Source organism: Bison bison, unplaced genomic scaffold (genome assembly GCF_000754665.1).
Source record: "Bison bison bison isolate TAMUID 2011002044 unplaced genomic scaffold, Bison_UMD1.0 scf7180017864136, whole genome shotgun sequence".
NCBI lineage: Eukaryota > Metazoa > Chordata > Mammalia > Artiodactyla > Bovidae > Bison > Bison bison.
In genome coordinates, this window is record NW_011494708.1 from 1120487 (window position 1) to 1148239 (window position 27753).

Genomic DNA, 27753 nt, shown 5'->3' on the forward strand with positions numbered 1-27753 from the left:
CAAAACCTGACAAAGATGCCACAAAAAAAGAAAACTACAGGCCAATATCACTGATGAACATAGATGCAAAAATCATTAACAAAATTCTAGAGAACAGAATCCAACAACATATTAAAAAGATCATACCTCATGACCAAGTGGGCTTTATCTCAGGGATGCAAGGATTCTTCAATATCCGCAAATCAATCAATGTAATACACCACATTAACAAATTGAAGAATAAAAGCCATATGATTATCTCAATAGACTCAGAGAAAGCCTTTGACAAAATTCAACATCCACATCCATGTATGATAAAAACTCTCCAGAAAGCAGGAATAGAAGGAACATACCTCAACATAATAAAAGCTATATATGACAAACCCACAGCAAACATTATACTCAGTGGTGAAAAATTGAAAGCATTTCCCCTAAAGTCAGGAACAAGACAAGGGTGCCCACTCTAACAACTAATATTCAATATAGTTTTGGAAGTTTCGGCCACAGAAATTAGAGAAGAAAAAGAAATAAAAGGAATCCAAATAGGAAAAGAAGAAGTAAAACTCTCACTGTTTGCAGATTACATGATCCTCTACATAGAAAACCCTAAAGACTCCACCAGAAAATTACTAGAACTAATCAATGAATATAGTAAAGTTGCAGGATATAAAATCAACACACAGAAATCCCTTGCATTCCTATACACTAACAATGAGAAAACAGAGAGAAATTAAGGAAACAATTCCATTCATCATTGCAATGAAAAGAATAAAATACTTAGGAATATATCTACCTAAAGAAACAAAAGACCTATATGTATAAAACTATAAAACACTGGTGAAAGAAGTCAAAGAGAACACAAATAGATGGAGAAATATACCGTGTTCATGGATCAGAAGAATCAATATAGTGAAAATGAGTATATTACCCAAAGCAATTTATAGATTCAATGCAATCCCTATCAAGCTACCAATGGTATTTTTCAGAGAACTAGAACAAATAATTTCACAATTTGTATGGAAATACAAAAATCCTCGAATAGCCAAAGCAATCTTGAGAAAGAAGAATGGAACTAGAGGAATCAACCTGCCTGACTTTAGGCTCTACTACAAAGCCACAGTCATCAAGACTACAGTATGTTACTGGCACAAAGACAGAAATATTGATCAATGGAACAAAATAGAAAGCCCAGAGATAAATCCACGCACCTATGGACACCATATCATTGACAAAGGAGGCAAGAATATACAATGGAGAAAAGACAATCTCTTTAACAAGTGGTGCTGGGGAAACTGGTCAACCACTTGTAAAAGAATGAAACTAGATCACTATCTAATAGCATACACAAAAATAAACTCAAAATGGATTAAAGATCTAAACGTAAGACCAGAAACTTATAACTCCCAAAGGAAAACATAGGGAAAACACTCTCTGACATACATCACAGCAGGATCCTCTATGACCCACGTCCCAGAATATTGGAAAGAAAAGCAAAAATAAACAAATGGGACCTAATTAAAATTAAAAGCTTCTGCAAACAAAGGAAACTATAAGCAAGGGGGAAAGACAGCCTTCAGAATGGGAGAAAATAATAGAAACGAAGCAACAAAGAATTAATCTCAAAAATATACAAGAACTCCTGCAGCTCAATTTCAGAAAAATAAACCACCCAATCAAAAAGTGGGCCAAAGAACTAAACAGACATTTCTCCGAAGACATAAAGATGGCTAACAAACATATGAAAAGATGCTCAACATCACTCATTATCAGAGAAATGCAAATCAAAACCACAGTTAGGTACCATTTCACATTAGCTGGAATGGCTGCTATCCAAAAGTCTACAAGCAATAAATGCTGGAGAGGGTGTGGAGAAAAGGGAACCCTCTTACATTGTTGGTGGGAATGCAAACTAGTACAGCCACTATGGAGAACAGTGTGGAGATTCCTTAAAAAACTGGAAATAGAACTGCCACATGACCCAGCAATCCCACTGCTGGGCATACACACCAAGGAAACCAGAATTGAAAGAGACACATGTACCCCAATGTTCATTGCAGCACGGTTTATAGTAGCCAGGATATGGAAGCAACCTAGATGTCCATCAGCAGATGAATGGATAAGAAAGCTGTGGAACATATACACAATGGAGTACAGTTCTAATGAGGTGGATGAAACTGGAGCCTATTATACAGAGTGAAGTAAGCCAGAAAGAAAAACAATACAGTATACTAATGCATATATATGGAATTTAGAAAGATGGTAACAATAACCCTGTAAGCAAGACAGCAAAAGAGACACAGATGTATAGAAAAGTCTTTTGGACTCTGTGGGTGAGGGCGAGGGAGGGATGATACGGGAGAATGGCACTGAAACATGTAAATTATCACACGTGAAACGAATCGCCAGTCCAGGTTCAATGCATGATACAGGGTGCTCTGGGCTGGTGCACTGGGATGACCCAGAGGGATGGGATGGGGAGGGTGGTGCGAGGGGGGTTCAGGATGGGCAACACATGTACACCCATGGCAGATTCATGTCAATCTATGGCAAAACCAATACAATATTGTAAAGTAAAAAAATAAATTAATTAAAAAAAAGAAAGTTACTAAGAGATTAGATCATCAAAGTTCTAAATAACAACAACAAAAAAAAATTGTAAAAAAGAAAAAAAGAAGAGAGTATCAGTGCAAGAATCTTCCTTGCTAGGAATCTTAGCAGTCGTGGATGCAGGTGGGTAATAACTAACCAAAATGGACAACCACCAGGTTCTACTTCCCAGCAGAGCATCCCATCTCAATCTGCCTTAGGAACATGGTCTGACTAGCACCGTATCTGATGTGGTAAATCTTTGTATTATTGTTTCAAATCTGGGAGATTGAAGGGTTAAATTCAACCTTGACGGGCAGCAACATATATGTAAAGAAATTCAAACCAATTGTGATAACTGAATTGGTCACCAATAGGTTGAATAAGCTGAAGCTGCTTTATGATATATAGAGCTTCAATAACAAAGTACAGGACAACTCCCTTTAATTTACTGAGATGTCATAAAAATTAATGTAATAATATATGATCATCTGGCCTATAATAGGCACTTCGCAAATGGTGCTATCACCATGATTAAAAGATTACTTATGGGGAGTACTTTCTTTCCATCCTTTCTATAACCATCTGGGTTTCAAATGTTTCTATTTACTATAATATAAATTAAGATATACTCAAAAGTATAACATATATACCCCACTCAGGTCACTAATCATTTCTCATACCCCCGTCATTGTGACTAAACATATTAAATCATACTCCTATGTATGAACAACAACAACAACAACAAAAAACCCTTAAGTAAATCAATTACAGTTATTTACCATGTAAGTTTTAAAATAGATTAAATTTCTTTGAGATGAGCTAGAAAAATTATTGGCAAGGCAAATTTTTTTCTCATAAATTGTATTTTTATTTTTGGGAAATGCCTTTCCTCCATTGAGTAAGCTAATTTTTTTTTTCAATGAATTTAAATAAATCAACACTTAAAAAAAAGAGAAAAATACTTAAAAATTTTTTTTCCCAAATATGGCAAATATGTGACAAGGAAAAAAATTGTCTGATATACCTTTATGTGTCAGTAAATTTAATACTTTCATTGAGAAAAATTGATATAAACCTGATGCTGATCTACTACCAAAGTAGATATTTTAGGAACTTTGTGGTTTATTTTCAGCACCTGTTCCAAGATAGGTTGCATTCATGCCCATGAGGTATAACACAGTTAAGTGCTGAGACTTGAGTTTTATTCCTAAAAACCAATCCACTGAGTCACCTAAACTGGCTTTACATACACAGATCTGCATGCTGTTTCCTTCTAACTAATGTAAGTGCTACCAGTCCCTCAATGCCGTGTCCCTTATGCCCCTCTCTCATATTCCATTTATTTTAAGTGTCCAGGATAGGCAAACCTATAGAACTAGAAAGTAGATTAGTGGTTGCCTAAGGCTGAGGAGGTATTGGGTTGCGGGGTCTAGGATCGATAAAGGGTATGGGGTTTCTTTCGAGGATGATGAAAATATTCGAAAATTCATTATGGTGATAGTTGGAAAACTGAATACATCAAAAATCATTGAATTGTACACTTTAAGTGGATGAATTATATCTAAACTATATTTCAAGTAAGCTGTTATAAAAAACATAAAATAAATGTTTTAGAAATAGCTGAAGGGAGAGATGTGAGATGTGAGATACAGATGTGAGAGTTGAACTACAAAGAAAGCTGAGTGCTGAAGAATTGATGCCTTTGAACTGTGGTGTTAAAGAAGACTCTTGAGAGTCCCTTGGACTGCAAGGAGATCCATCCAGTACATCTTAAAGGTAATCAGTCCTGAATATTCATTGGAAGGACTGATGCTGAAGCTGAAACTCCAATATGCTTGCCACCTGATGCGAAGAACTGACTCATTTGAAAAGACCCTGATGCTGGGAAAGATTGAAGGCAGGAGGAGAAGGAGACAACAGTGGATGAGATGGTTGGATGGCATCACTGACTCAAGTGAAATGAGTTTGAGTAAACTCTGGGAGTTGGTAATGGACAGGGAGGCCTGGCATACTGTAGTCCATGGGATTTCAAAGAGTCAGACACAACTGAGAGACTGAACTGAATTGAACTGAAAAGGAGAGAGGAAGCTGTATGACTTTCATCTGCAGTGTTGTGCCAAGCTTTACTAGCATCTTAGTTCATTGTGTCTTGATTGACAGACATAGATGGGGGGAAAAAACAGACTAGAATTCTCCCTGTGCAACATCAAGGCAAGGAAAAGCTGTTTTAATGATGCCAAAATATTTACCACAATTTTTCTGCTTAACCAGATCTAGTGACACGATTCACACATAAGGCAATCAGTGAAAGTGAAGTCTTTCAGTCATCTCAGACTCTGCAACCCCATGGACTGTAGCCTACCAGACTCCTCCATCCATGAGATTTTTCAGGCAAGAGTACTGGAGTGGGTTGCCATTTCCTTCTCCAGGAGATCTTCCTGACCCAGGGATCAAACCTGGGTCTCAGATGAATGAAGGCAATGAAGGGTTAAAATAAAAACCCCTTTGTCAGACCCTATAAGTTTCTACATTTGATGTGCAGAAGCTTTGTGTATGACCTTATTGTTTTTCAAGTGAATAATTGAGAGATATATAGAGATACAACTTTGTTTTCAGGGTAGTGAGCACTTTCATCTTGATACAGGATAGAGTCACTCATACAAGTACTCAACTCAATAGAATCTCATTATAAGTATTTAAATGGGCAGGAAGGAAAAGAAGCAGAGAAGAGAAATATCTATTTAATTGATACATTGAGCCAAATAAGAGGCTAGTAGGCATATTTAATTGTTTTTGTTGCTATTTATTTGCTAAGTCATGTCTGACTCTTTTGCAACCCGCTAGACTGTAGCCCACCAGGTTCCTTTGTCCATGGGATTTCCCGGGCAAGGATACTGGAGTGGGTTGCCATTCTGTGCAAATATCTCAGAAAAAGCCTAAACTGAGAGGCTGGAATACACCTTCTGCCAGCATCTTAGTACCCATGTGCTTCTCAGAACCCAAGCATCTTATCCCATTACCAATGTTTTAAGAATCTGTCTACCTGGACTGTATAAAGTAGCCAACTACTTTATCTGTGGTCCTACTGAACAAAGAGTGCGTAATTACAATGATGGTTGAAATATAGACTTTGCTCAACTTTGTTAAGGAAAATCTCCTATCTAGAACTTTCCAAAGGGAGTTTCAAGGGTAATTTGATAATATACAATTGTCTTCTTATTTATGCTCTGACCTTAGACTCTAGTCTTCATGTAAGTGGTATCTTCATTTTATTTCCTAGTCTGCTCAATTGATAAAGTTTTGGACAGATGATAGGGGCTTCCCAGGTGGCACTAGCAATAAAGAATTTGCCTGTAATGCAGGAGATGTGGGTGCAATCTCTGGGTCAGAAAGACACCCCATAGGAGCAAATGGGAATCACTCCACTATTCTTGCCTGGAGAATCCCACTGACAGAGGAGCCTGGTGGGTTACAGTCAATAGGGTCACTAAGAGTCAGACAAGATTGAGCACGCACACAGCTCAATGACAGCTCATAAATGAGATATAGCTATAAGAAGTTACTAGAGCATCAGATACAAAATATTATGTAGATAAAAAGAAGCTTGGAGCAAAAGAGAAACAGTGCAAGAGAAAGAAAATGTAGTGCTTAGAAAATATAAAAAGGAAACTGACAATAAAAATGGAAACCTGAAATGAAAATCTGTAGGCCTTCTTGTACCCTTGACTCAAGTAACAAATAGAATTGTTTCAAATATACACTTTATCTGTATCAATAGTAGTACTTTAAAGGCTTAACTTGCAGTACTCAAGTTGATCTGAAATTTGAAATATTACTCTCAGTAAGTTAATTGTACTCTCAGTATTTAAATAATTATTAAAAGGTTCCGTAAGTTCTTCCAAGTTGAATCACTGTTTGACTAAAGGAACTTTTTCAGTTTTGTTTTATTTTGGCTTCTCTTAATGAAGCAATGCAGGTTTCACAGGTGGCTCAGTGGGTAAAGAATCTGCTTGCAACGCAGGAGATGTAGGATATGTGGATTTGATCCCTGGGCGGGGAAGATCCCCATGGAGGAAGGCATGGCAACACACACTCCAGTATTCTTGCCTGGATAATCCCATGGACAGAGAAGCCTGGTGGGCTACAGTCCAGGGGATCTCAAAGAGTTGAACACAGCTGAAGCGACTTAGCACGCATGCAGAGGAATAAACTAGGTGGAACTGAGAAACATAGGAAAAATAAATTGCACTTTTCCTTTACAATAAGAATTTCCATTACTGTTTGGTAAAAACAAAGCTGAGATAGAAGAAACAGAAAATAGAAGATTAGTATCACATTCCCTTATTATGACTTTCCTGATATGAGTGCTATAGGACTTCAGTGGGAGATCTAAAGCTAGGCTCTAAAAATAAAGATCAACTTTACGGAAAAGGCCAAATTTTAATTTGGCCTTGAAGAATGGGTAGAGTGGGAATAAGCAGAGGATGGGAGGCCAGGCTTTTCAGATGGTAGAAAATGGCTCAACAATAAGTCAGGTAACAGAATGCTTATAGATAACATTTGCAGAGAGTGGGAGAGAGACAGCAGTCTGACACTGATGTAGGGGTTCAGGTGTGGGTTCTATTTATGATGGGATAGCAACCTGTTGTGGCTACACTTTTCTTTCACACCCGAATACAATACTGTGATCTGTCTCAGCTGTGAGAAGCCTGCCCCCTTCCCTACCTCCTGAGGATTCCCCAGGTGAGGGCACTGATGTTCTCCATCCCTGCTCATGTGCCATGCATTCCCCACCTTCTTGATTCTGAATCTCCTTGAAAATTTTTGCTTTTGAAATTCATATTAATTTCTTTATCTCCTGAACTCTAGCTATCTACCTGGTAGATACAGCTCCAAGCTCTTCATTCCCAGAGGAGCCAATAATTCAAGATGGGATAGAATATAGCATATTCTAACTGAAGATTAGAGAAACAATACAGAGGTATTTGGTTGGGTGGGGGTATTACAGTAAAATGGGAAACATCCTAAAATTGATATTACACGTACCTATTTAAGTGTTTCAGCCAATTCTGCCCCAAGAAATTTCTTCCAGATCTTCTTTCTGCTCAGAATCCAGATGGCTATGATTTCCTGATGTCTGTGTGTAACTATGTGTGAGTGTGTGTGTGTATATAAACACGTACATATATATTTATACACACAAAAAATGTGTGTCTCTATTTCCATCTTCTCCTAGTTCTAGAATATAGCACTACCCCTCAACTTCCAAAAGCAGTGGTGCACAAAAGCAAAATTCTTGACACTTGATAATGCAGAGTAATTTTGCTTTCTGTCTCCACTCCCACCCTGTACTAGTCTTGGGGGCCTAATTTTGCATAATCTAAAAATCCCACCAGTAAGTTTTTCTAAACAAAAGAGTGTCTACACCAGAGCTGAATTCTGCTGTTCCCCTCTAATGCAGAAAACAGCTGCAACCATTTCTATTTTTTAGTGATCTTTTTTTTTTCCTGCTTGTTACATATTATTGAAGACTGATTAGCTAAGCAAATCATTTAGGTTCGGGAAGAGGTAAAACAAACACGGTGCTTGAGGATGACAAAGCGCATTTGAAGTAGGCTCCCGATAGTGCTTGGTTCATACGTGGAGAAAAAAACAGTCTTTGCTTTTCCTTTCTTTTTTTGATCTTTCCACCATATTCAACAAAATAAACTCAGCAAATAAAAATAAAAATCACTGTATGAAAACTAGACGATAGCACTCAAAGTGCAGAGTGGGAAAAACTGGCAATGCAGATAGCATGGCTCTTTATTTTCACAAAATATTTTGCCCTTCATTGGTGACCCTTTGCATCTGTTGCCTATGGTGCTGAGCCAGGGACATTAGGAGACTCAATGGGGATAATGTAACAGACTCCAGTTCCCTAATGGGAGAGAAGCCCTCGTTTATGCTGGTGTAAGTGCACATTCTAAAAACATACAAACCTGTTTGGATTTTCTGTGGCTTTTAGATTTCCCTAAAAATCACCAAACTACAATCTTCATCTGGGTAATTTCTGTTTATCTTTTGGAAATGTGTTGATACCAGTCTTTCTGAAAAGGCAGGTCTGTGTGAGTAAATGGCTTGATTTGTCCTCTACTGGTCTCTGGTCAGAGCACTGGACTGTGAGGTTGGTTTAACAAATACCTAAGTATTTTGTTAATGCAGCTTCAAGGAAGTTTTTCTTTAATTCAGCTGCCAGATTAGGACCTGGATATAAATGCAAGAGCATAAAAAATTGAGCTGCCAGAAGGCACCATATAGAAGCAGGGTCACGAACCCAGAGAAATCACATGATGCCAACTCCATCTGCCCCTCTGTTTGTCACATGGATAAAATCTAAGTAAGATGAACCTGGCTGGCAGCCTTGATCAATGAAAGTAGAGCACAAACATCACAATCTGTTATGAGTTGGAGAGAAGTGGTGTGGGGTCAAAGCCAGTTTCCAAGAGAAGACCCTGCAATTCATGAGCTGATGCTGAATATTATGCCAGTGACCAGTTGATAGCTATGCGTTTTTCTTCTTCCCAGGTCCCCAAAACACAGAACTCATTGGAAACAGCTCTGTGGTCAAGAATGAACTTGGCATAAGAACTTTGGCCACCTGTTGCTCTCAAGGCATGGCCAAGGAGCCAAGATGGGGGGAAAGTCTAAATGCCGTGTACAGAAAAAGAACTTCACTACGTGCAGACGTAGTGAGTTGTAGTCAGTGTGCTTTGTCCATTTGTTGAAGCACAGTATCAATTATCCTTTAATGTCCTAAACAGTCCCTCTCCTTGGTGATGCCTATGTATATCAGCTGCTTGGCTACAACTGAAAATCTTTTGTTCTAGAGAAGGAAGTACTAACTTCTCTTGTCATTAAACATCTTGCTCTGCGTCTTGGTGCACACGACCCCATGATGGATGCACATGTAAATCCAAACTGCATGTCTTTTATGACTTGCATGCTGTTTCTCCAGCTTTTTTTTATACAGCATCCTCCTGCTTGCAATGAAAGAAGCATATTGGATTTTATATGGTTATAAAATCCCACATAAGACAAACTATACAAAAGGCTTTCTATGTAGCGTGGGACTCTACAATGCTTTTTTTCCCCCTGCCACTGCCACACCTTCTACCTCCCTATACTATTTCCTTCTTTTCTTCTCTGGTCTTGAGACCTCCTATTCAAAACATTGTGGAGCCTTCTACTTTGTTTCTGTCCATTTACTGATTGCTTTTATGAGTCAATGCCTGGGAGTTATTCTTTGACTATGAAGGAGCACACTGCTGAAGGTTTGTAATGACAACATCTGTTTGTCCCAAACAGATGTTAGAATAATCCCTTGGTATACACTTAGCATGCTGGTCAGTACCAATCAGCATTTATCCTGAGAGTAAGGATCCTCTGGTGTTCTGAGGGCTAAGATTGATATTGGATCATTTAAATTATAAACTACTCTGGATGATAAATATCATTTGGGGGTAAAAATTTATAAAAACACTGCAGTACCAAACCCCATCCACTGAAGAACTCAACTTAGTTATCTGTATAGTGTTATAAATTATTTAGTGTGTAAAGCTACTGCTCACAGTGTGAAATTTATTCTAAAATAATATGCATAAGTTCTGCATTGCCTTGAGACTTGTTTGTTTACACAGTAAACCCAGATAAACATTCCACTACATTACATGCCATCCTTATTAACAGTAGTCAACTATTCCAAAAGGTTTTTTTGAGTTTAAGTTAATCCATCGTTAATCATGACCTTCAAATGAAAACTTGGCTTCAGTGTTATTTTCAAAAGAAAACTCCAATATCAGCCATGCTTAGCCAGTGCCAGAGTGCTTACAACATGATCAACAAGTTGCACATGTACCCTTACGAGCAGTCAAAGGGTTATAATTTAGAAGCCAGGCTGGGAATGTACTATTACGTGAATGTAATTCAAGATGCCCAGGCAATATGAAGCCCATGTCATCCTAAACTTTACACTCAGGAAAAACAACTTTCAGAAGGAAGTGAAGCTTGAGCAGAAACCTACATGCAAGAAAGGCACCAGTCATACAAATATCTGGAGAAGAGAACAAGAGGCATAAGAAACAGCAAGTATGAAATAATGAATGTGGGAATGTGCATGAAAATAGGAAGAAGGTCAATGTTGCTGGAGCAGAGTCAGCTGGGGAGAAGATGGAAGAAAATGAGGTCAGGAAGGTAGCCCAAGGCAAGATCACAGCCTTATAGACCATTAAAAACCATTTGAATTTTATTCTAAATGTGAGAAGCCCAAAAACTAAAGCCAAAGGAATGAGGAGCAATTATCAAAATAATGCAATAATTGTTTCAATGTAAGAAGTATAAGCTCTTTAAAAAATAGGAACCTAGAGAAGGAAATGCCTAATGTTTATTAGGATGCCAAAAAGAGTAAAACTGTTTTTTGATTTAGAAGTACTTGGCTGAGAAGGGAGAAAAGGCGATTCAGATAGAAGTGGCATTTCTTTGCAGAGAGAGAAATATGCATAAAAGTGGAGGAGGGGAAATACGATACATTGAAAAATAGTTTATTTGGTTGGTATATGAAAGGAAGTGGCAGGAGATGAGGATAGCATTAGATCTTCAAGGTCTTTGCATGTCACCCAAAGGAATTTGGACTTTAACCAGTGGGCTAGGAAGCCACTGAAATATTTTAAGCCAGGAAGTGATGCAACATGATCATAGTTTTATTTTGGAATAACAAATCTGTCAGTAGTGTGAAGAATTAATTGAAGTCCAGAGGAGTGTCTGAGGTCAAAACTACCAGCTGGGTAACTTGAAATAATCCATATGAGTAAGAAGAGATGAACTAGTGTCGTGACAGTAAAGAGAAATATACTGGGGAATTATTGAGATGGTAGAGTCTCACAATTATTTGGATGAGTGGAAAAACTGACAGTCATCAAGGATAACTTCTTGGCTTGTGGTTTCAGGAATTTGGTCAATGGTGATATCATTACCCTGGAGAAACAAGTGTGAGACTAAAACATCATCTCAGATTTAATTTTAAAAATGCAATTTGTCAAATAGAAGAGGTCCCCAATGGACAAAAGACCTAAAGAAGGTAAGAGGATACAGATATATGAACATAGGTGTGACTGTTAGCTTTGGCAAAGAATGAAGGACAACTTACCTATAAAGGAGAAAAAGATAGAATAGTTGACGAGAACATGGATAAATTATGAGATGGAAGGGAAAAACAAGCTGAGAGATTTCACTCAACATTACCCTCTCTCCTCTGCTTTCTCACAATCTCCTTTAAAGGTAGATATACATAGATAAGTAGACATGAATAATGTAACTTTATATGTTTAACAACTTAATGTGTATGTATATGTACATATACACACTAATTGTGAGAAAGGCTTCATGGAAGATACTAATATGTAAAGCTGAGTGAAGTGAAAGTCACTCAGTCGTGTCTGACTCTTTGTGACCCCATGGATCATACAGTCCATGGAATTCTCTAGACCAGAATACTGGAGTGGGTAGCCTTTCCCTTCTCCAGGGTATCTTCCAAACCAAGGGATTGAACCCAGATTCTCCACATTGCAGGTGGATTCTTTACCAGCTGAGCCACAAGGGAAGCCCTTCTGTATAAGCTGAAGCAGACCTAAAAGGATTAGTAGGCTTTACTTAGGTCAAGAACATCAGAAACAATGCTGAAATTTCAATATTGGGTGACAAAAGTATAGCGTCAACATTTGAAGCTGAGGAAAAAATCTGGGCACTATTTTGGGCACTAGCTTGTTGGTAGGAGACAGAACAATGATTAATTTCATTCCCAACATGCTGATTTAAGGTGATGGTAAGAAACCAAAGGGTGTATGCTCATTCTAATTGAAATTACATGATTGGAGCACAAATGGGTGGTCTGAGCAAAATGGATAAGTCAGAAAAAAAGATATGTCTGTAAAGTTAGTGGTTAATGCAGTCGAGTTACATTGGTAGCAAAAAGTGAAAATGATAAAGGAGAAACCCTTGGACAATGCTTGCTGTAGTCAGCAAAGAGAAAGGATCAAAGAGGGATCTGTGCTTGTCTATAGTCTCCAGGATCTCATCCCTCCAAAGCCTCTTATACTGGTTCTGAACTGGTTAATTACTTGATAAGGGGAAACCTCTCCTAAAAGGCAGGTGTTTTACCCCTAAATAATTCCCTAATAAGAACTGATGAAAACGGGATGGAAAATGCCTGCTTATAGAGAGTGTGATCAGAACATCACTAGAAAGATCCGTGCAGGACAATTAAAATGTGAAATAAAAATAGAGATTTTGCATAGCTTAGATGAAGACAAAAGACATCTTAGATAACTCCTGGAGACTGAGGCCATCAACATTTACAAGTTGCTGAATTTTGAAAGAAAAACAAGACAGGAAAATGACCCTCAATGGGAGAAAACACACTATGTACACATAGATGTCTACCCCATCATAGATAAACTGGCAGTGTTAACAGCAATTTTTTGCTCAGAATTTTCTCCAGAGTTTAAGGACTGTGCATTCTAGAAAAAGAACTAACCAGCATTCAGAGATGCCAACATGCTGACATCCAATTTTCTTTCTCTCTCTCTCTTACCCCAATGCTACCAAGTCTCTGCTAGTCTCTGACAATACAGATCTAGGTTCTTGGAATGTGATTTTGCCTGGGATAACTACCCTTGAGGAAGAGGACTGCCTCATTCCCCAATGTGATGGTTGTGGGGCCAGTGCTGTGAAAACTCATGTGTCCCATTAATTCTCTGTAATCTTTAAAGGTTAGAAACATCAGAGCCTTGGAAATAAGTTAACACATCTTCTGAGACTCTGAAGAAACTACACAGATCTTTTTGAAAGACAGTCCAGGTTACAGCTGCTTCTGAAACCTCCATGCCACCAGGTTGAAAATATCTCTGACTGAAAACCATGCAGAATATGAAACTGTGGAAAACAAAATTCTTTGAACTTTAAATGCACAAAGAAAAAGAATTAGATTTTTTCTTTAACTTTTAACTTACAAAGTGCTGCTTTATTTGTAGCTTTATTTCTTTCCAAAATTTTTATTGTAATGAAGTGGGGCTTAAATTCAAATTGAGATAATTCTGTTCATGCTATAATTCTATTACACATTTTACTCTTGGAATATCTTACTGGAGTTATTTAATTCATTGATGAATTTATGATATACTGCATTGAATGATGTGACTGGCCAAAATAGAGAAACAGAACAAGAAGTGAATTTTCAGCTCTGGTTAAAGACTGAATTTTAAAAAAAGAAAAAGATTGATCTTAAAGTTAATTATGTGTATAGGTGTGTGTGTGCTCAGTAGCTCAACCATGTCTGACTCTTTGCAACCCTATGGACTATAGCCCATCTGGCTCCTCTGTCCATGGAATTTTCAGGCAAAAATACTGGAGTGGGTTGCCATTTCCTACACCAGGGGATCTTTCCAACCCAGGGATTGAACCTGAGTCTCTTGCATCTCCTGCATTGGCAAGTAGATTCTTTACCACTAAGCTACCTGGGAAGTCTCAAAATTTGATTATATAACATATAATTCTGACCAGTTTCATACATTTATGTGGACAATCTCAACTGCACACAGTTGGCCCAAGGACAAAACACGAAAGAGTTCCAGTTGCCATTGAAGTAGCAACTTTATGGGTGTAAGAGCAGAGTAATGCTGATAGAGGCCAAATTGCTCCTATGCAGCCGCAAGGCAGTCACATCTTTAATTGACAGAAAGCTAAAGAGTTAAACTCGGTGGGTAAAGAAAACAAAAAGATGGGGAATTTTAGAGAAGAGCCTATCCTGTCCTTCTTACCAAGGAGATGTGGTGAGCAGATTAATGTCCCCTTTCTCCCAAAGGTATCTATAAACTAATCTTTAGAACCTAAGTATGTTACATCACAAGGCAAAAAAGGACTTTTCAGATGTGATTCCGTTTAGGATCTGAGAGGGAAAGACCACTCTGAATTATTCAGGTGAGCCCGACATAACCACAAGAGCCCTTGGCTCAAAAAGGGGTGTAGAAAAGTCAGTGTCAGAGTCAGAAAATAGATGTGATGGAGAAGCAGAGGCCTGGGTGAGGAAGTTGTTGGCTGGGGGCTATGAGTTAAGGGATGCAATTAGCTACTTAGAAGAGTAACAAGAAGAAAAAAGAGAGCTTCCAGAAGGAATATAGCCCTGCTGACACCTTGATTTTAGTCCCATGGCATTCATTTTAGACCTGTTACCTCCAGATATGTAAGATAAATGTATGTTGTTCAAGCTACTAAGTCTGTGGTGCTTTGGCATATTATATTAGCAAGCGGAAAGGAATACAGAAGGTTTTACCTATATCTGTGGACTACTTTTAGCATTGCTCATATTTCCTGGGAGGAGAAATCCCTCCCTAGATTTGTATATTTAGGAAGTTAAAACAGAAATGTTTAGGCTTAGCTCTTCTGTTTCTCTTCTAGTAAGTGTTCCTGCACAAGCTCCTCTTTGGTATTCCAGGCGTGCATCTTATCTGTGTACTTGGGTGGCCTGTCCTTATTCATGATGGACTGTGGTTTCATGACCGAGTCTTTGATATCTGGAGCTCAGTGAACAGAACTGTTCAGCTCTCACACTTAGTCGTTATCAATAATTAAAGTACTATCTTGATATCAACCTGGCATTTCTTTCTGGTTTTTCATTTTTAAAATCAAGGTGAGGAAGTGGGCTATGATTCACTGGGCCTTGAATTCCCAATAAACACAAAAGAGTCGGTGGCAAAACATATACAACATTGTGGGAAATGTTGGAAGACTAAAGAAAGTCTGTTGGATTTGGTAATGAAGTTTCTTTAACATAATACAAACTTATCACCTTCAACCTGAAGAACAGCATCGCTGTAAGTGCTAGAAGCACTTACATTGATGTCAGAAGACACGAGTATCATCTTATGCTGCTATTACATAGCATTATTCTCGAGATTTTAGCCAACTCTATTAAAGAACAAAAATAAATTAGAAGTATAGAAATTACAAAATGAAATCATTTTTATAATGAAAATCTATAAAAACTGAAACTATTACAATTTGCTGATCATATAATTAAGTACCTAAAAAAAAAAACAAGGAAAAAATTAAAATGATTAAAAACAATTGATATTTTGAAATTTTAGATTTTATATATTTGCAATCATATCTTGTGTATTATATATGTCATTTCATTCCAACAATTATACTATTTTTTCTTAATTGCATTGCCTAGGAACTTAGTACAATATTGAATAATAATGATCAAAGAGTTTTTGTCATATTCCTAACTTAAATAGCCAGTAAGTATGACATTGTTATGTTTTTTTAGGAATACTCTTCATGAGGTAAAGGATGTTTACTTCTATGTAACTGTGTTCAATGGGTTGTGTACACTTCTGGATGTGATTTATTACCCGTGTAAGCAGATTATTGAAGCTATAAGTATGACTGGTCTCTGTACATATTTCCATTAGCTGTTCTTGCCTGATTTTGATATTATGAGTTACACCAGTTCATAAAATGTTTTCCTTCTTCCCTAGTCTCTGAAATATTTTATTTAAAAAGATGATTTTTTTTTTACTTAATTTTTTAGGTAAAAAGAGCCTATGATCATATTTGAACTTAGAGATTGGGGTAGTAACATTTCTATTACAAGTCAATTTCATTATTATGTTTACTGTATCTTAAATTACTTATTCACATTTTTATTTCTTTGTACTTCTGATTTAGACTTTGGACAAATTCTTCAATAATTCATTTCAATCACATTTTATTTCTTTAAATTTCTCTTGAACAGTATCATACTAGAATTGATGTAGAATATTGAGATTTTAAATTTTCAATGAACATATTTCCATTTCTATAATTTTATGTATACCTATTTACAGTTCACTTGTGCTCTAATATGTTATTTTTTCTTTAGACGTATTTTTGTTTTATTTCCTTGAGGCTCTTACATTACTTATATTTAAGGTATTTTGAGAGTGCTTTTTATTTTCATTTTTAGAAGGGATTTTAATTCCTGATTTTTTTTTTCTAGTTTCAAACAAAATCCTTTAAAAACTTTTGAATTTCCAACCTTATCAAATATGACACCCTTATAACTACCCCTCTGTCTCTATTTAGCCTTCCCTTTACACCAGGTCCATAGGTTCATTTACTCATATTCCTGTAGCTCCAGTCAAACAAATGGTGTCGTGTCCAAGTCTTTGAAACTCTGTCCCATGGTGCTGCCCAGTTACGGAGACAGCGAGGAGCTTGATCAAGGTTTTGGCTGTTAGACTGTTTGCTTCTGCTCCAAACATGGTGCTTGTAGCTAAGACTCACAGTCCCACTAATTTTTTAATTTCAATTCTTCAGCGAAGATGCAAACTACAGGCAAACAATTTTAAGCAGTGTGACTTGCTCTATTCTCTAAAACAAATGGAAGTCCATCTTTCTGCCATTTCAGCATTCTCTGGTACCTTGAGGCCAGCCAAAGCATTAGTCTTTTCTCATTATAGACCTTTGCTGAAGGGGTATTTAATTTTTAAGAATGGCTATATATTTTTATAATGTATAATACAAATAATTAATTAATAAAGGAAATTTTGAAAATGTAAGCATATTTTTGATATTGACTTCAAATATTTTTTCAAAAAAGATGTTTAATTTTGTAGTTAATTCACTTTTTTTTGCCTTTTATTTCAAATTGCATCATTTCTCCCTTTACTGTTATAATTGACACATCAAAATTAGTCTTTATAAAGACAAGCACTGTTGTGGTTGTATACTTTACATATGAATGTGTCTATGTTTTCCTTCTTTTACTTTCAACTACTCAGAACAGCTGAATTTAGGCATGTCTCTTTAAATCATTATATGATTACATTTTGTTTTATTATTCAATCTGAAAATCCTTACGTTTCACAGCAGTATTGGTATATTTATATTTTATGTAATATAGATATATTTGGTTTAAATCTGCCATTTTAGTATTTATATATATAAATGTATGAAGTATATATAAAAGAAAGATGATATTTATGAATGAAAGATTATATTTTCTAAATGCATAAATTTTATTGTATATTATATAAAATAATTTTATATTATATATGTATTAAACATTTATATATAGACACTATATATATATACAGATATAAAAATATACATGTATACATATATCTTTATAATTTTTCTATTATTTAGTGTTATTTTATTGAAATTATAGCACAAATCCTTATGTTAATACAGTCTAATATAAATTAGTACTTTTACCACTTCCAGAATAATGTAAATGCTTTAAAATATTTTAACTCCATTTCTCCCCTTCTTGATCTATAGGCAGAAACTGTCATTCTATGTATAAAATCCAACAATATTTACTTTATTGCCTTAAATATTCAAAGTCCATTTGTATCTAGAAATACTTATATTCATTTTATTTGTTTTTGTTTATCCTGGGATAATTTTCTCCCTGATTGACTTTCAGTATTTCCTTTCCTGGATGATGAAGGCAGCCAATTCTTTGGCTTGTTTGTCTGAAAATATATATCAAACACTGACTATTGAATTTTAGATCCGCAGCTATTTTCTCTTTCCTATGGCTTCTTTTAAGATTTTTTGTTTGGTTTTCAACAATTTTACTGTAATATGCCTGAGTGTTTTGCCTCTGTGTATGAGTGTGTGAATGTGTGGTTTTTGTTTTTTCATGTTCGTCCTCTTTGAGGGTTGTAATTCTTCTACCATTTATATGTAATATCTTTTGTAAGATTCTTGGCCCTTTGTCATCAAATATGCTTCTACTTTAATCTCTTTCTCATTTCCTTTTGATATTCCAACTACATGTATGTTAGGTTTTTCACTTTCCTCTCCATATTTTCTCTATCTTTCATCCATTTATCTCTTCCCAGTTCAATTTGTATATTTTCTTGCAACAGGCATTCCAGTTCATTAATTTTTTCATCAGCTGTCTTTTCTCAAAACATCTACTAAGTTCACATTTTAATTATTTTATTTTCAGTCCTATAATTTTTATTTTATTTTCAATTATATCTTTATTTTCCTAAAGTAGATCTCTATCTTGTTATATATTTACTTGAACTTAGAAATTATAGATATATTTGTCTCTGCTAATAATTTCGATTTGTGCATCTCACATGGATCTACTTCCATCTCTCATTTTATTCTTTTCAGTTTTCAGTGAATTATTGTTTTTCAATATAATATATTATATTTTGTTGGAGAAGGAAATGGCAACCCACTCAGTATTCTTGTCTGGAAAAATCCATGGACAGAGGAGCCTGGCAGGCTGCAGACCATGGGGTTGCAAAGAGTTGGACATGACTGAGCCACTATCAATCATTACTCTCTTATATTATATTTAGTTATCACTATTGCATAAAAATTATAGTAAAAATGATTTTTGGATTAAATTATATTTTTCCTAATAGGATTTACATTTTCTTCTTCCTAGCAGTATATTGGGTTTCCCAGGAGTCGCTAGTGGTAAAGAACCCAAGAGACACAGGTTTGATCCCTGGGTTGTGAAGATCCCCTGAAGGAGGAAATGTTACCCCACTCCAGCATTCTTGCCTGGGAAATCCCATGAACAGAGGAGCCTGGACTACAGTCCATGGGGTCCAAAAGAGTTGGACACAACTAAGCATCTGAGCACAGCCTCTATATTAGGTGTAAATCACCTTAACTCAATTAGTAATTGAAGTGATTAGAAATCTGGCTTTAGTTTTGATGATTACTCTATTTCTAGGATTTAGCCAGTCTTCTCGGCCTTTGACCATCATATGGCTTTCAGAATTGGTGATCAATCAAGGAGGAAAATGCTCCCAAATCTATTCACCTTTCTGAGCTTTGCTTATTTAAAAATTTTTGATCCTGAAAATTCTCACTGCCTTGATAAGCTTCTCAGGGGAAGCACACTGATTGAAACCGCCCACCCTGGCCAGGCACCATAGTAACTATTTGCATGAGTTGTTTTATGACAGGAGATCCTGATAAGGAACACGGAACTCATAAGCCACCACCAACTGGAAGAGTTCGGGAAAGGTCGAAAGGAGACACCCCGTGTCCGTCCACTTTCCAGAATCCCTCTCTCTAGCATCCATCTTGGCTGAGCAATGCGTGCACCACCAGGAAAGACTCTGAATTAGAATGATTGGCCAAAGACCACCCAGAAACTAATCCCATCACCATAAAACCCAAGACTGGAAGAGCAGTTCTCCTAGGTTCCCTCACCCTACTGCTCTCCACCCAGGTGCCCTTTCCCAATAAAATCTCTTGCTTTGTCAGCACATGTGTCTCCTCGGATAATTCATTTCTGGGTGTTAGACCAGAGCCCAGTTTTGGGCCCTGGAAGGGGTCCACCTTCCTGCAACAAGCTTGCTAGTAATTTCAAAGTGATTTTTTACATAAATAATTCACACAGTTTTATTGTTTATCAATAGGAGAGTTGGTTCAGAACAATATTCCCTCATTTTTGGAAAGAGAATGCTTAAAACTTTTGTGTGGAGTCTCATTTTACCTTCAAATTCATAAAATATTTTTACTATTTGCAAATACTATCTATACTATAGATAGTATATGTATACTATCTATACATACCTATGTTTGTGTGTTTGTGTAACTCTGCAACCCTATGGACTATAGCCTGCCACGCTCCTCTGCCCATGGGATTCTCCAGGCAAGAATACTAGAGTTGGTTGCCATTTCCTACTCCAGGAGTTCTTTCTGACCCAAGTGTCAACCCCAAATCTCCTGTATTGCAGGCAGATTCTTACCACTGAGTCACCAGGGAAGCCCATATGTAGGTATATGTACATGTTTATATATATATATATACACACATATACATATATATATACATATGCTCTTTATATAGTAACATTAATGACTAGAAAGATGCTACCATTTAATCCTGTGGCTTCCCTTCCTCACAAATACATCGATACATATCTCCAGGAATCAAAATATCCAGTTTCTTGAAGTCGGTAAATTAAATGAAGAGTTAAGTGAGCGATGAGTGTGTTTATCTCAAAGTGTTGCATACCAGTTTTGTAGTTTGAACCTGAGTACTATAGAAATGATAATGGATTAGATTAAATTATCCTTTGTAAATATTACCTTTCCACGTCTTTTGTTATGCTCATTAACTCAGTTGTCTACTACTACCTAATTATTCACATCTTAGGACTGACTCAGGGAGGAAAGAAGATCCAGAATTCACAGAGGCTGGAAGAGAGAAACAGAATATAAATAAAATTGTATTCAATTAAACTATATGCCATGATAAATGACATTAGAGAGTTGTAGACTCTTGCAAGATATAATCTACTTCATTTGACATAATTTATGAAATTAATTTAGCACTAGATGTTGGCACATGAATAACAGTGTCATTTATTGCATGCTTAGAAGTTCCCTCTGAAAATGAAAGAGAAAACTGGGCAAAACAAATGACCTAATGTGGTATTTTCCAAAATGTAAGTCAGGTGTTTCCAAAGAATGGAATTAAATAATATTAAATCACAGAAGAAAGAGTTACTCCTTTTTGAATTTTTTTCCAATACTGATTATCTCAAGAAAAAAATCTTGGTTTAATTTTTGTCATCTGAATCTAACTGCCAATCCCTCCTCTTAACAAAGAAAGTGCAGACTTCCAGCTCTGAGCATTTGACAGGCTGAAGTATCTAGCTAAAAATTAATGGCATTGACCTTTCCTGTTTTGTTTTTATTGCATTTGTCTGTTATGTTACATTTTATTTATCACAAGTAGTACAAGTTTTCCTTTGGTGGCAGTGTTGTTGTTGTTGTTTCACTTTTAAAGATAGTATGTTAGGTAAAAAGTGAATGGATAGAATATTAATAGATTGAATTATATAAAATTATCAGTATTCAACCATTGTGAGACATGAAAATGTCAATATTATGTCACTCAAACTAATATAATATTATAGGTATTATAATACTATAATATATAAACTATATTTATACTATAAAAAGGTTTATAATTATAAACCTGTTATACTATAAGTAAGAAACAATTTGTGACAATGTCATGGGAATGTCTGAAATCTGGGAATACCAAAATCATAATGAGTCCTAGCAGTGGACAAGAAGAGCTTCTTTTGACCTCTTCTTCATGCGTTCAAATAATTTTTTAACAAGAAGAGTAATGCTCACTTTGATTCTAGCCTTGGAGCCAGCAATGACCCATATACTTTCATTCTCTAATCTAGCATATTAATTCAGCAGATATTAAAAAGAACTAGCCAAATTAGAGGTTGCACTTTGTGCCATGAGCCATGAGCCCAAACACGACTTCAATAGATAATTGGCTGGCATATCCAAAACTTTGAGATTATTGAGTGAGTGTTACTTTATAATACAAAAGGCATAATATCCTAATTAAAACCACCATGTGAACTATGCAAAGACCAGAGAAAAAATAAATTTGTTAGCAAAATTTATCATCATCAATTATCAAACTTCCACAAGCAAAAGCCTATTTCTATTATAAATTCATCTGCTTAGTCTTATTGCTAGATGAGTTATGTCAAGAAGTTGTAGAACTTCTTGATTCAACAACCAAAAAGCCTGGCGCAGAATACAAATGGAAATAATTCAAAGCTATCAATATATAATCTCTGAAAGTGAGAATTCAGTGCTAAAATTCAAAAAGTAATGAGATTAAAAATAAAATTATAAATGCATTCCAAAAACATCAGAAAATGAAAAGGGAAGAGAACTTGAGAAGAAGTTTCTTACCAGGGAAATAATTAACTCTCCTATCAATAGACCATCTTTTCTTGTCCGTAGAATTCACCCTGTCCTTTCACCCATGGCCATGAAAATTGATGCAGTGTTACATATACATTTTAAATGTAAAATGAAGGAAGAAAATAAATAACGAAGGCCACAGTTTCCAAACCAACAGGAAAGAGAAAATGGAACATCATAAAACTATACAAGCAAAGAGAAAAAATCAATAAAATTCAGTGCAGCACATCTTCTCGCTTACTTCTGAGCACACAAAGTCTGCTCATCTGGAATGCGTCAGGGGTATGGTATGCGTTATGAATCTTTCAAGTTTTCAGAAATATGATCTATCATTAGAAGCACTGAAAAATACCAGTTGGCTTCACTAATTCTGTTCTTTGCTTTCTTCCAAACTTGGATATTGACGACTCTGGGGGCTTTGGATCCATCTTAGAGTCAACAGAACACTCAAGAGAGAAGGTAGCTTAAGAATAGTGTTCTTCAGAAAAATTGTTTGGTCTCGCTCTCTCAATCCTGATGGAATTTTCCTGATGGTAAAAAAGTTTATCATCTCTTTTATTCCTCTAGGTAGATCAGTGCCATTTTTATACCAGGATATTAAGGTACCACCACCTCACTCCATCCTTGGTGATTGAGTATTTTAATGATCTTAAAATTACTCAGAAGAGTAATTCTCAGGATGAATTTTCCATGAGATTCATCCAGGAAGCTTTTTTTTTTTAATTAATGTAAATTTCTAAGCACCATCTTGGAGAAGGAAATGGTAACCCACTCCAGTGATCTTGCCTGGAGAATCCCAGGGACGGGGGAGTCTGATGGGCTGCCGTCTATGGTTGTCGCACAAAGTCGGACACGACTGAAGCGACTTAGCAGCAGCAGCAGCTAAGCACCATCTTCAGCCTGAAGGTGAATATGAATTTTTATATGAATTTTATATGAATTTCTTGGAATTTATATGAATGAGCATTTTTTAAAAATAGGATACTCTGATATAACCAGGTGGTCCTAGTGGTAAAGAACCTGTCTGTCAATGCAGGAGACATAAGAGACACAGGTTTGATCCTGGGACCATAAAGATCCCCTGGAAGAGGGCATAGCAACCCACTCCAGTATTCTTGCCTGGAAAATCCCATCCACAGAGGCACCTGGATGATGACAGTCCATAGGGTTCCAAAGAGTCAGACATGACTGAAGCAACTTAGCACTCATGCACACATGATATAACCAGTCATAGAATGACATTTGAACACCATGATATAAAGGTACTTATCTCTTCCCTTTGTCTTTATAACAGGCAAGATTTAATAGCATTCTTCTCTACCTTTAGATAAAAAAACTCCATAAAACCTTCCTCCATACCCCCCAAAATGTATGAAAATACACTGTTAATTAGTCTTAACTTTATCAAATATTTTAGAATATCTGATTCATTTCCTTTGAATGTCTTTCTATATCCTAATGTCATGTGTTAAGTTCCTTTATAAATATTGTGCTATATAAGTAATCCCCAGTAGTGAAGGCTGGCTAGCCCTTACTGGCATCATATTTCTCCTAGTCTGAATATATAGCAGAAAAACTAGAAACGTATTTCTACTATTGAGTCTAATAGACTGACAAAAACCTGTTTTAAAATTCTTAGCCATCGAGCATTATAGAAAAAGGCAATATTCCAAATTTCCCAAGTGGCTCATTATAAACATTTCCCCATGTTACTTAGAGGCGTTATAGTGAATTCCAATAATATTCTCGTGTTTGGATCAAGACCCTAACAGAGTTTGCTGCAGTGTTTTCTGCTGCCTGCAATTTTGTCTAGTAAAGATGCTCTAGTGGGATTCTCTGTTTTGTGGTCCAGCAGGAAGTTACCAAATCTTTCCATGGTTAAGTTTTTGATCAAACTGATTTTAATGGCCCCTCCTATTTTATTCTACCTTATGCATAGATCATGATGGATTCAAGATTGCAAATCATGTTTTTACTATACCCCACATTATATCCTTGGCTAGCTAGAAAATGGTATGGACTGTTCTGGACTCATCTCTGTTAGTTGTGACCTATATAGCAGTGTCAGTCACTTACCTCTCTGGTCCTTAATATGTTTAACTGTCAATAGATGGCACTGGTAAAAGGACAAGTAGTTTTAAATTATTCCTTTAGATATATAGAATAATATATCAAACACTCCTGAAATGGAACATTAGCAAACCAATAAAAAATTCTTTCATATCCCAAACCCTTTCTGTCCCATTAGAATAGCAGCAGAGGTAATCATAATCTGTCTTGAATTATTGTATATCATTATCTTGTTTGCTTTTAGAAATTTTAAACCTGCATTTCTATCTTTTAAAGTATGTATATTGTTAGCTTTATACATTTAACATTTAGTATAGTTTCATAATATATATTCTTACAAGACTGGTTTCTATCCATCAGTATCATTGTATCACTAGAGTCCAAAATGTAATTATTCATTCCCCTGTTGATAAATATTTGGGTTGTGTCCAAACACTGCCACAAAAATTTTTATACACCTCTCTTGGTGGCCAAGTATTTATTATAAAAAAAAGTTTTAGAATCTTAGAATATACTTATCTTCAAATTTACCAAACAATACCAAGCTACTTCTAAAAAAAGTTCAGTTCATTTCAGTCGCTCAGTCATGTCCGACTCTTTGCGACCCCATGAATCATAGCTTGCCAGGCCTCCCTGTCCATCACCAATTCCTGGAGTTTACTCAAACTTATCTCCATCGAGTTGGTGATGCCATCCAGCCATCTCATCCTCTGTCGTCCCCTTCTCCTCTTGCCCCCAATCCCTCCCAGCATCAGAGTCTTTTCCAATGAGTCAACTCTTCGCACGAGGTGGCCAAAGTATTGGAGTTTCAGCTTTAGCATCAGTCCTTCCAATTAACACCCAGAACTGATATCCTTTGAAATGGACTGGTTGGATCTCCTTGCAGTCCAAGGGATTCTCAAGAGTCTTCTCCAACACCGTAGTTCAAAAGCATCAATTCTTCGGCACTCAGCTTTCTTCACAGTCCAACTCTCACACCCATACATGACCACTGGAAAAACCATAGCTTTGACTAGATGGACCTTTGTTGGCAAAGTAATGTCTCTGCTTTTTAATATGCTGTCCAGGTTGTTCATAATTTTCCTTCCAAGGTGGTGTATCAATATATAATCCAACCAGAAGTGGGTAAAAATCCCTGTTGTTCTAAATCTCATCAATACTTATTTTCTAGATTTTTTTTTCAGTTTGCTTGGCTAATATTTTATCTTCCCTGTACTATATCAGTGGCAATTAGACACATTTTATTGCAAATGAAGAGTCACAGAATTCAAAATAATAATACTTACAAATCTATATTTTTAGAGAGAAAAGTAATACACAATAACAGGACAATTAAAATAAGGATATCCATCAAAGTCAAAGGCTGCTTAACAACAAGTCCAGGGGAGGTAGAATGAATTCCAATTGTCCTCTCTCTGTAAAGATCATGACAAATGCCCTTTTTTTCTCAACCAGGAACCACAAACCTGTACATAGCATACCCAGAAAAAGACAGCCCAAGATAGAGTTTCAGTTCAGTTCAGTCATTCAGTCGTGTCCGACTCTTTGAGACCTCATGAATTGCAGCACGCCAGGCCTCCCTGTCCATTACCAATTCCCAGAGTTTACCCAAACTCATGTCCATTGAGTCGGTGATGCCATCTAACCGTCTCATCCTCTGTCCTCCCCTTCTCCTCCTGCCTTCAATCTTTCCCAACATCAGGGTCTTTTCAAATGAGTCAGCGCTTTGTATCAAGTGGCCAAAATATTGGAGTTTCAGCTTCAATATCAGTCCTTCCAATGAACACCCAGAACTAATCTCCTTTAGGATGGACTGGTTGGATCTCCTTGCAGTCCAAGGGACTCTCAAGAGTCTTCTCCAACACCACAGTTCAAAAGCATCAATTCTTTGGCACTCAGCTTTCTTTATAGTCCAACTCTTACATCCATACATGACTACTGTAAAAAGTATAGCTTTGACTAGATGGACCTTTGTTGGCAAAGTAACGTCTCTGCTTTTTAATACACTGTCTAGGTTTATCATAGCTTTTCTTCCAAGGAGCAAGCATCTTTTAATTTCATGGCTGCAGTCACCATCTGCAGTGATTTTGGAGCCCAAGAAAATAAAATCTATCACTGTTTCCATGGTTTCACCATCTATTTGCCATGAAGTGATAAGACTGGATGCCATGATCTTAGTTTTCTGAGTGTTGAGTTTTAAGCTGGCTTTTCCACTCTCCTTTTTCACTTTCATCAAGAGGCCCTTTATTTCCTCTTCACCTTCTGCCATAAGGGTGGTGTCATCTGCATATCTGAGGTTATTGATATTTTTCCCAGCGATCTTGATTCCAGCTTATGCTTCATCTAGTTTGGCATTTGCATGATGTATCTTGCATATAAGTTAAATAAGCAGGGTGACAGTATACAGTCTTGTCATACTCCATTCCCAATTTTGAACCAGTCTGTTGTTCCATGTCTGGTTCTAACTGTTGCTTCCTGACCTGCATACAGTTTTCTCAGGAGGCAGGTCAGGTGGTTTGGTATTCCCATCTCTTTAAGAATTTTCCACAGTTTGTTGTGATACACAGTCAAAGGCTTTAACCTAGTCAATGAACAGAAATAGATGTTTTTCTGGAATTCTCCTGCTTTTTCTATGATCCAATGGATGTTGTCAATTTGATATTTGGTTCCTTTGCCTTTTTTATATCCAGCTTGAAAATCTGGAAGTTATTTTAGTTGAAACTCACTGCTATTATACAGAAACCTGATGATGTTATAGTAAAGTGTAGAAAGAACAGAAGCATTCTATAATCCAAAAATTAAATCTCTGTCTTTTCATGACCCTATGCCCCTTGGCTGTGATTCTCAAAGTGTTTTTCATATTTTTTTGCCTTTCCGTTAGGTGAGACAAGAAAGCCAGAGAGAGGTTGGATTTAAGTATTCTACTTTCTCCAGGTCAGTTAGGTTCTGGTGAAATTTAAATTGGTTAAGTAAAGTTATGGTTAATTGTGTCTTTGGAGGAGTGAGTTAACTCCTTTGTTTAGAATGCTCTAATGTCTTTCAGAATGCTTACTTTCTCTTCCACCAGAAGTATGGGTGGTGTCTTCTCCAGTCTTCATCCTGAGGTAAACGTGGTAGAACTCCAGGAGGTAAAATGCACAAAACTGTGCCCTCCTCCCAAGCCCAGCCCACAGGTGCTTTTAACTCTAAAACTAGTCCATATGTGGCAGAAGGCAATGGCACCCACTCCAGAACTCTTGCCTGGGAAATCCCATGGATGGAGGAGCCTGGTAGGCTGCAGTCCATGGGGTCGCGAAGAGTCGG

At 36.6% G+C, this 27753-nt stretch overlaps 1 long non-coding RNA gene across 7 annotated transcripts in view; it reads left to right on the top strand.

Annotated features, from left to right (window-relative positions):
- Positions 1–10556: 10556 nt before the first annotated feature.
- LOC104988555 overlaps positions 10557–27753 on the top strand; it is a 66211-nt gene continuing 49014 nt past the window's right edge. The window contains exons 1-3 of one of the 7 annotated variants that reach the window (XR_825254.1): positions 10563–10695; positions 11553–11683; positions 22420–23145. This is a non-coding gene — a long non-coding RNA (uncharacterized LOC104988555). The other 6 variants (XR_825253.1, XR_825252.1, XR_825250.1 and 3 more) reach the window with 6 other exon arrangements.